This window comes from Nanorana parkeri, unplaced genomic scaffold (genome assembly GCF_000935625.1).
Source record: "Nanorana parkeri isolate BGI_ZX_2015 unplaced genomic scaffold, ASM93562v1 scaffold1437, whole genome shotgun sequence".
NCBI lineage: Eukaryota > Metazoa > Chordata > Amphibia > Anura > Dicroglossidae > Nanorana > Nanorana parkeri.
The window spans coordinates 194,168-204,562 of record NW_017307705.1 but is presented as its reverse complement, the minus strand read 5'-3'; the positions used below and the strand labels follow the sequence as shown (position 1 = coordinate 204,562).

General features: G+C 43.4%; 1 non-coding gene across 1 annotated transcript; it reads left to right on the top strand.

The window, feature by feature from the left end:
- Nucleotides 1–9,935: 9,935 nt before the first annotated feature.
- Nucleotides 9,936–10,007, top strand: TRNAC-GCA. Its single transcript has one exon. It is a non-coding gene; the product is annotated as a tRNA-Cys (tRNA).
- Nucleotides 10,008–10,395: the final 388 nt, after the last annotated feature.

Here is a 10,395-nt window from a genome sequence, read left to right as displayed (position 1 = left end):
ATATGTTTCACCCAAATCATTTACAGCCATAGTAATGATGGCTAACAAAATAACACGCTTTCCCTGAGTCTTTTCTAAGCGAACAACACAGTAATTTTATCCAGCCATTGACAAAACTGTAAAATCACTGACATTTTTAAATGTTCCATTAACCTCGCAAGAGTGTCTGGCAATCTCTTGTGTATAAGGGGTAATTTAAGAGGAGAGTCCACTCTCAGTTTATATTCTTCCATGTAACCTGCTTGTTCAACTGTAAAAATGTCCAGGTTTATCCAGTTTCATCTTTGAAAATAAAAGACTTATTTTGAAAGTATTATCAAACTTTTTTTATTTGGTTGTTGAAAAAAAGCAACTATGTCACCCTGTAGAAGTTCACTAAAATAACTTTTTAATTCTTTTGTAAATAGTTTTATATTGAAACCTAAAAGGATAATAATATAAATAAGTACCTGTTACTGAAAGAAACAGTTGCTTGTTAATTGTTAAAATAAAATAGCACTTTAAAAAAATGTAAATTCAATTGTTTAAAAATTAAAGTTAATTAGAGTTCATTAAAATGCAATTCTTTAAACTGAAATGTCTTTACTTGGTATTTGCATTAACTGACTTTTGTATTACAGCTTATAATCTTAAAACTCTACATGGCTAAACTGTTAATGACAATCAGTATGTATTGTTCTTAAAAATAATAGTAGTGTATATCTAAAAAGTCTAAAACCAGTATATAATATGCATAAATATTGACTTACCTGTATTCTTGGTACTGTAATAAGAAGGATTCTTTTATGAAAATAACCAGACAAACTGAAGGTACGCCAATAAATCTTACATTGAGGATAAAGAGATAAGAACTGAAATAGGCAGATAATGTTGATCTGAATCCTGTGAAAATCCTATTATGGCTCCCAGGGGGGGGGGAAGTAGGCAAAGTGTAACTAGATAACAGTTCCAGCAAAGTGTCCAAGATAGTTTGTAAATTTAATCCCCTAAGTGGGATGAGATGTTGCAGTTCTGTCAGAATGTGAAAAGGTTTGTGTTCCATACTAAAGATTCATTTAAAGGGACCGAAAAATATTATGAATAGGTATTATGGTGTACGATTTTCTGTGAGGGAAAGTGCAATGGTTTGTTTGGACAGTTTTATTTTTCGGGTTTAAAACTTTATAAATAATACAACTACTCAGCACTTAAAATCTTAACTTCCCCTTAAACTGCTGCTAGTGCCAATTATCCCCAACAAAATAGATATGCAATATCCATATATATAAAAAAAAATCTATATAAAATGAATAGTGCCAAACTTAATTTAAAAGTAAGTAAAAACTTTTATTCAATCCTCTTAAATCAATACTGCATAACTTACGCACATAAAGTTCAATACATTCAATAAAATTTACATTAAACCATAATATAAATGTTGTAGTCCATAGCAAGAGTTTATCAAAAGCAAAAAAATACACTGAGTTTTTGCAAACAGTTTTAAAAACCATTTAATTTTGTTTTTCCCTAACTTTTGTTGCTTGAAAGTAAAGATGTTAGTGTGCAACTATCAATGAAGAAAGGCATTATAAAATGTCAACTTGCAGCGGTATCAAGGATATTTTAAAAAGTATAAAATCTGGGTGCCCCAGTGTAGGCGTTGCCTCCTGTAGAAGTAAAGCATTCAACTGCAGATGGAGAGGATCTTGGTTCATAATGAGTCAGCAGAATGGCTCAGAGAGAAAATTTCTAGGAGTTCTTAAGTCTGCTGGAGAAGTAAACAAAGGCAGCACTAATGCTGGGCTTTCTAGGTTGAATCGATTGGTTATCAACAAGACCTCTAGTGGTTTTATTCTATTTTACCAATACTTTAGAATAGCTTAAAGAAGAACTGAGGTTTTGATTTTTTTAAGGACTAATTAGTGGATGCTTCCCCCTATAGGTCTTGCACACTGCTTGCTTGAAAGGAAAGATAGTAGCCTGTAATAAAAGATCAAACTTAGATGCCCATCTATAGGTTTTTTCACACTATACTAGCAACATAACTGACAGGAAATCAAGAGGTCCCTGGTTAAAATCTGGGTCCTTCCTGTACTTTTTTTCCAATGTTAAAGAAGAGGGAAGGGTTAAAATTTCAGAAATCTAATCTGGAGAGTTTTGTATTGCCATGATGGAAAAGAACCAATAAAAACAATTGGAGAATACATTATGGCTGGGAGAGGGTCCTTAGTTTTATATGACAAGTGTCATAAACTGTTACCCCACCTACACACATTTGTGGTTACATAGAGTATGCTTACTGTTGTGCTATATAAAGACTTGAATATCCAATTTACCAAAAGGCATTATCAAACAGTTAAAACAAACAAAAAGAAAATCAACCGCAATACTCAGTGGGAGAGCATTCGACAGCAGATTGAGAGGTCTCTGGTTCAAATCATGGTGCCCCATCTAAGCATTTTAAGCGCAGTGTTGATTAAAAAAAATATTCTGTTAGACCATTCGACTGAAGTTCATGATGTCTTTTGTCCACAGTGGTGCTTGACAGTAAAGATGGCAGCCAACAACTGTCAATGAAGACAGGAATTATCAACTGTCAATAAAGAAAGGAATGATCAAATGTCAAAGAAATGTGTTATTGAGAGTATTTAAAAAAAATAAACCTGGGTGCCAGCAAGTCCTTTGCTCAAATCTAAGTGCCCTGGCCCTGATTCTAATCTAGGTGCCCCGGCTCTGTTTCGAATCTAGGTGCCCCCTTTACCTATTGTCCACCAATTGTTTTCAAAGAAAAGATGGCAACTTCTAAATTGCTATATAAAAAAAACTAATTTTCAGAAGAACAGCACAATCAGGGGGGTATAGCTCAGTGATAGAGCATTCGACTGCAGATCGAGAGGTCCCTGATTCAAATCCGGGTGCCCCCTGTAGGCATTAAGCACAGTGGTGCTTAAAAAAAATGTCCTCTTACACCATTCAACTGAAGATCATGAGCTCTCTTGTCCACAGTGGTGCTTGAAATTAAAGATGACAACTATCAATGAAGAAAGCAATGATCAAAAGTCAAAGAAATGTGTTGTTTAAGATATTTAACAAAATTAAACCTTGGTTCCAGTGATTCAAGAGGTCCCTGGTTCGAATCTAGGTGCCCCCTTTACCTATTGTCCACCAATATTTTTGATAGAAAAGATGGCAACTTCTAAATTGCTATTAAAAAAAAACTAATTTTCAGAAGGATAGCACAATCAGAGGGGTCAAGCTCAGTGGTAGAGCATTCGACTTCAGATCGAGAGGGTGCACCCTGTAGGCATTAAGCACAGTGGTGCTTAAAAAAAATGTCCTCTTACACCATTCAACTGAAGATCATGAGCTCTCTTGTCCACAGTGGTGCTTGAAATTAAAGATGACAACTATCAATGAAGAAAGCAATGATCAAAAGTCAAAGAAATGTGATATATAACAAAATTAAACCTTGTGTCAGAAAGCCAGAGCCATAGGTCGAGTGTCGCCGTCTGTGGACCATAGAGCCATAATAGGAGCAGCGTCTTTGCATGGACATGCGCACGCACGTGTGCATCACGCTCACGTTCGTGCGCATGTTTGTGTGCACGGGCACGCGCCGACGTGTCATTTGAACAATTGGCGCCAACTGGGCTATAAAGGCTGTGTTCAGCTATCCTCCTATGCTGTCAGATCGTCAGCTTCCTGTGTTCTGTGTTCCTGTGTTTTCTGTATCCTGATTACCCGTTACTGACCCGACTTGGACTACTCTCTGTTGTTGCTTGCTCCCTGAAGACCCCGGCTTGTTTTTGACCTTGATTCAGCCTCACCCCTTGTACTGCGTTGCTAGCTCGTTGACGACCTTGGCCTGCTTAACTATCCTTCTGCCTTGTGTGTTCTGCTTCCAGCTTCCTCAGCTCATCGGATCTAAAGCCTTCTGGATCCTCTTCGGTGCATCCGCATCCTGCTTCCTGCCCGGATCTACGCACGTCATCTCATCTCACAGGCGCAACAGGCTAACCAGCCTCTGGCACCCTTGCCCCTCTGTGCCCTGGCGCCCCTGTAACCAATCCAGGTGCTCCGGGACTGGAGCTGTGAGAGAGGCCGCCCTCGTCAACTCAGACTCCCCTAAGGTACGTGACAGTATCTGACAGCCAATATGGAGTCTGATAAGGGGGTCTCTGTGATGGAAGAACTGTGCCAACAAATGACAACAATGGCCCAAGCGGTTAAAGCACTACAGGAAGGTTACTTTCAGCTTGAAGGCAGATTGGAATCCTTATCACAGAACGCAGCCCCTCTTCCACCTGTTCCCTCAATCAATCCACCAGTCACTGGAGTCGTTGCGGCTGAGCCAACCACTCAGTTTCCTACTCCAGAACCTAGAGTTCCTTTACCCGAACGTTTATTTGGAGACTGCAGCAAGTTTCGTGCATTCCAAGATGCATGCAAACTATATTTTTTGTTACAACCTCGTACCTTTTCTATTGAAACCACTAAGGTGGGGTTTATCATATCACTACTGTCAGACGAACCTCAAGGCACTCTTGACTTCGGTAGCATCCTTCTTCGAGGGAATGGCATTGCTATACGATGATCCTCAACGTGCTACCACAGCTGAAACTACCTTGCATTTTCTCCAGCAGGGCCGACGACCTGCAGAAAATTATGTTGCTGAATTCCGGAGATGGAGCATAGATACTACCTGGAACGATGCGGCTCTAAGCTACCAGTTCCATTTTGGACTTTCCGATGCAGTCAAAGACGAGCTTGCACGTACAGGAATTCCTGACTCACTGGAAGATCTAATCAGACTCACAATTCAGATCGACCGATGGCTAAGAGAGCGCAGATCGGAAAGGAGCGGCCAATTCCGTCCTACATGGATGCTACCTAGAGGGCCTTTTTCAAGTGGCTCCAATGGCGTCCCTCCAATGGGTGCTAGCCCTGTTTATACCGAAGAACCGGCGGAACCCATGCAGCTTGGCCTCATGAGGGCTCCTTTGACTCTAGAAGAGAAGAACCGACGACGTCATATGAACCTTTGCCTTTACGGCGGGGGGACAGGCCATTATGTGCGATCCTGTCCCAACAAACCCTGTAAGTTCGGATCTCCCCTATTACATACCTCTCAAGCCATAATTGACTCAGGAGCATGCAGTTGTTTGGTGGATAAACAGTTTGCTCAACTCCATCATCTACCTTTACAGCCTCGTTCTCAAAGACTTACCATCCATCTGGCAGTCGGGTCCAACATTAGTTCGGGCCCAGTCACGCAGGAAACAACACCAATTCCAGTTACTCTGGCTCCAGGACACCTTGAACTTCTCCGTCTAGATGTAATCTCCTCCCCACTTTTCCCCATCATCCTGGGCTTACCGTGGTTAAAGGCACATAATCCGCTGGTGAACTGGGAGACGGGTGAAATCCAGTTTGTATCTACCTACTGTAGACAGAATTGCTTACCTTCCGCCCCTGCAAATTGTGTAGCAGTTTGTCAACAGGAGACCTGTCCGGAACTATATCGGGCTATTCCTCCCCAGTACCACGATTTCTTGGATGTTTTCAATAAACAAAAAGCAGACGTTCTGCCTTCATATCGTTCCTATGACATTCCCATAGAACTTTTACCTGGTGCAAAGATTCCTTATGGGCGTATTTACCCCTTGTCCGAACCAGAACTAGAAGTCTTGAAGGAGTACATTGCAGAAAACCTAAGAAAGGGGTTTATCCGTCCATCCACCTCTCCGGCGGGAGCAGGGATATTTTTTGTGGAGAAAAAGGATCACACGCTTCGCCCATGTATTGACTATAGAGAGTTAAACCAAATAACAGTCAAGAACCGATATCCTCTTCCACTTATTCCTGAATTGTTTCAAAGGCTGCGTAGTGCTGCTATCTTCTCCAAACTTGATCTCAGGGGAGCCTATAACCTTGTCAGAATTCGGGAGGGAGACGAGTGGAAGACCGCTTTTCGCACCCGTTTTGGACACTATGAGTATCTAGTTATGCCATTTGGGCTCTGCAATGCCCCAGCCACCTTTCAACACCTAATTAATGATGTTTTTCGGGACTTTTTGGATCAATTTGTAATTGTATATCTAGACGATATTCTTATTTTTTCTCCCTCTCCGGAGCAGCATCATAAACAGGTGAGATTAGTCCTGGCCAGACTTAGATGCTTTGGATTGTTTGCGAAGGCAGAAAAGTGTGAATTTGAACAACAGACAATTCAATTCCTGGGTTTCGTGATTTCCTCTACGGGTATCGCGATGGATCCACAAAAAGTATCCTCAGTTCTAGAGTGGCCAGCACCTGTCGACAAGAAAGGAGTTCAGCGTTTCATAGGCTTTGCCAATTTCTACAGAAAATTCATGAAAAAATTTTCAGGTATAATTTCACCAATTACTTACCTTACCAGGACTCAGACTCGCTTCCAGTGGTCCCATGCAGCTCAACATGCCTTCACTGAGTTGAAGACTCTATTCACATCAGCACCCATTCTGAGACATCCGGTGCCCACACTACCATTTGTCCTGGAGGTGGACGCATCGGAAAATACGGCAGGCGCAGTGCTCTCCCAAAGACAAGGTCCTTGCTACATCCGGGAGCGTTCTTTTCTCGCAAGCTTAGCCCTGCGGAAAGGAATTATAGTGTGGGGGACCGAGAATTGCTCACAATCAAACTGGCGTTAGAGGAATGGCGTTACCTTATGGAGGGGGCTGCACAACCTATTTTTATTTTTACAGATCACAAGAACTTGGAATATGCAGGTCTGCTAAGCGTTTAAATCCTCTACAGGCAAGATGGGCGTTGTTCTTTTCTAGATTCAACTTCAACATTACTTATCGCCCGGGATCTAAGAATGTGAAACCTGACGCCCTGTCTCGTATTTATCCCGAAACTGGACTTACGGCCGAACCTGATACAATCTTGCAAACTGGTAATTTTTTGCTGGTCCAAGAAGGACTACTCTCCCAAATTAGACAAGCAACCTCCAAGGATTCAATTCCTCCGAATATGGAATTACATGAAGAAGATGGCCTTCTTTTTCTTGATGGAAAGATTTTTGTACCGCCTAGTCTACGGACGAATGTATTAAGGAGTTGTCATGACACGCACTTGGCTGGACATTTTGGCCTTCGCAAGACCTTGGATTTGGTCCAACTTTCTTTTTGGTGGCCCAAGTTGAGAACTAGTTGCCAGGATTATGTGGCCTCCTGCATTGTTTGTCTACGAAATAAGGGGTGTCACTCCAAGGCCTGGGGGCTACTGCAGTCCTTGCCAGTTCCTGATAGGCCATGGACGGATATTTCTATGGATTTTATCGTTGAACTTCCTCCCTCTGATGGTTACACATGCATTTTTGTAGTAGTGGATCGTTTCTCCAAGATGGCACATTTTTCCCTAATCAAAGGTGTTCCGTCTGCAGTCGAGACGGCGCAGATGTTTATTCGGGATGTCGTCAGGCTTCATGGCCTCCCAAAGACTAGTGTCTCGGATCGAGGGGTGCAATTTACCTCTAAGTTTTGGAGAGCCTTATGTCAAGCTTTGGAAATCCAATTGTGTTTATCCTCTGCCTGCCATCCCCAATCAAATGGACAGACGGAGAGAACAAATCAGACGTTGGAGCAATATCTTAGCTGCTTTTCATCTTTTTCTCAAGATAACTGGGCCTTGCTACTTCCCCTGGCACAATTTGCATACAATAATTCTGTTCACTCTGCATCTAACCAGTCTCCCTTCTTTACCAATTATGAATTCCATCCAGCCTTTCTTCCTCTTGCCTTGCCTGACTCTGCATTACCAGCGGTCAAGAACACGCTAGAATTTTTCCATGTAAACAATCAGTTGTTGAAGGATACAATTTCCAGAGCTCAAGGTGACGACAAGAAGAATTTCGATCGGAAAAGGAGGGGCAATTTGAACCTGGAGCCTGGAGATCATGTCTGGCTTTCCACAGTCAACTTGAAACTTACTTGCCCTTCTAAGAAATTGGGTCCGAAGTTCACTGGTCCTTTCCCTGTGGAAAGGAGGATTAATTCTGTGGCCTATAAGTTGAAACTTCCTCCTACCTACCGGATCCATTCGGTGTTTCATGTCTCACTATTAAAAAAGGACGTCCCAAACTCTTTTCCTGATCGTGCTGCTACAGCTCCGAAACCTGTTCTTGTGGATGGTGAGAAGGAGTTCGAAGTGGAGACTATTGTAGACTGCAGGAGACGAGGAGGCGTAACCCAATTCTTGATCAAGTGGAAGGGGTATGGAGCAGAAGATAATTCTTGGGAACCAGAGTCTAACGTTCATGCAAAGGAATTGTTACGGGACTTTTTTCGGAACCATCCTGACAAGAGGCCTGTAATGGGCATCCGGAGGCTGCCCCATGGGAGGGGGCAATGTCAGAAAGCCAGAGCCATAGGTCGAGTGTCGCGTCTGCGCATGCGCCTGTTGTGGACCATAGAGCCATAATAGGAGCAGCGTCTTTGCACGGGCACGAGCCGACGTGTCATTTGAACAATTGGCACCAACTGGGCTATAAAGGCTGTTTTCAGCTATCCTCCTATGCTGTCAGATCGTCAGCTTCCTGTGTTCTGTGTTCCTGTGTTTTCTGTATCCTGATTACCCGTTACTGACCCGGCTTGGACTACTCTCTGTTGTTGCTTGCTCCCTGAAGACCCCGGCTTGTTTTTGACCTTGATTCTGCCTCACCCCTTGTACTGCGTTGCTAGCTCGTTGACGACCTTGGCCTGCTTGACTATCCTTCTGCCTTGTGTGTTCTGCTTCCAGCATCCTCAGCTCATCGGATCTAAAGCCTTCTGGAACCTCTTCGGTGCATCCGCATCCTCCTTCCTGCCCGGATCTACGCACGTCATCTCATCTCACAGGCGCAACAGGCTAACCAGCCTCATGCACCCTTGCCCCTCTGTGGCCCGGCGCCCCTGTAACCAATCCAGGTGCTCAGGGACCGGAGCTGTGAGAGAGGCCGCCCTCGTAAACTCAGACTCCCCTAAGCCCTCGTTCACACCTAGGCGTATTGCATATGCGCGTCTGTCGAGCGACCATCGCGCAGTTTTTTTACTGCGATTCGCGGTAAAAAAGTTGTGCGACTGTCGCGCGATTCCGAAGTCTGCTTGGCTGTATCCCAATGGAAAACGCCCTACAAAACGGCCCAAAGTAGTACCTGGACCTTTTCAGGCGTGGGCCGTTTTGTAGGGCGTTAGGGACGGGCGGAAAAACGGCAAGGTGGGAACGAGACCATTGACTACAATGCAATTTATATTGTCGCCCGTTTTGTAGAGCGTTCGTCGAGCGTAGAACGCGCTACAAAACGGTCAGGTGTGAATTGGGGCTTAGGTACGTGACACCTTGGTTCCAGCGATTCAAAAGGTCCCTGGTTCAAATCTAGGTGCCCTGGACCTGTTTCGAATCTAGGTGCCCCGGCCCTGTTTTGAATCTAGGTGCCCCGGCCTTGTTTTGAATGTAGGTGCCCCGGCCTTGTTTTGAATGTAGGTGCCCTGGCTCTTTTTCGAATCGAGGTGCCCCCTTTACATATTGTAAAGGTGCCCTGGCCCTGTTTCGAATCTAGGAATCTCTGTTTAAATCTAGGTGCCCTGGCCCTGTTTCGAATCTAGGTGCCCCGGCCTTGTTTAAAATCTAGGTGCCCCGGCCTTGTTTTGAATCTAGGTGACGCGGCCCTGTTTCGAATCTAGGTGCCCCCTTTACATATTGTCCACCAATATTTTTGAAAGAATTCAAGAGGTCCCTGGTTCGCATCTAGGTGCCCTGGCCCTGTTTCGAATCTAGGTGCCCCGGCCATGAAAGAAAAGATGGCAACTAAAAAATTGCTATTAAAAAAATTGCTAGAATTGCTAGAAAATTGCTAGAAAAACATCACAATCAGGTGCCCTGGCCCTGTTTCAAATCTAGGTGCCCAGGCCTTGATACAACAGCACAATCAGGGGGGTATAGCTCAGTGGTAGAGCATTCGACTGCAGATCGAGAGGTCCCTGGTTCAAATCCAGGTGCCCCCTGTAGGCATTAAGCACAGTGATGCTTAAAAAACAAATGTCTTCTTACACCATTCAAGCGAAGATAATGAGGTCTCTTGTCCACAGTGGTGCTTGAAATTAATGATGGCAGCTTACAACAATCAATGAGGAAAGCAATTATCAAAAGTTAATGAAATGTGTTATTTAAGACCTATTGTATACCAATATTTTTGAAAGAATTCAAGATGTCCCTGTTTCGTATCTAGGTGCCCCCTATACCTATTGTCCACCAATTTTTTTCAAGGAAAATATGTCAACTTCTAAATTGCTATTAAAAAAAACTAATTTTCAGAAGGAGAGCATAATCAGGGGGGTATAGCTCAGTGGTAGAGCATTCGACCGCAGATCGAGAGGTCCCTGGTTCAAATCC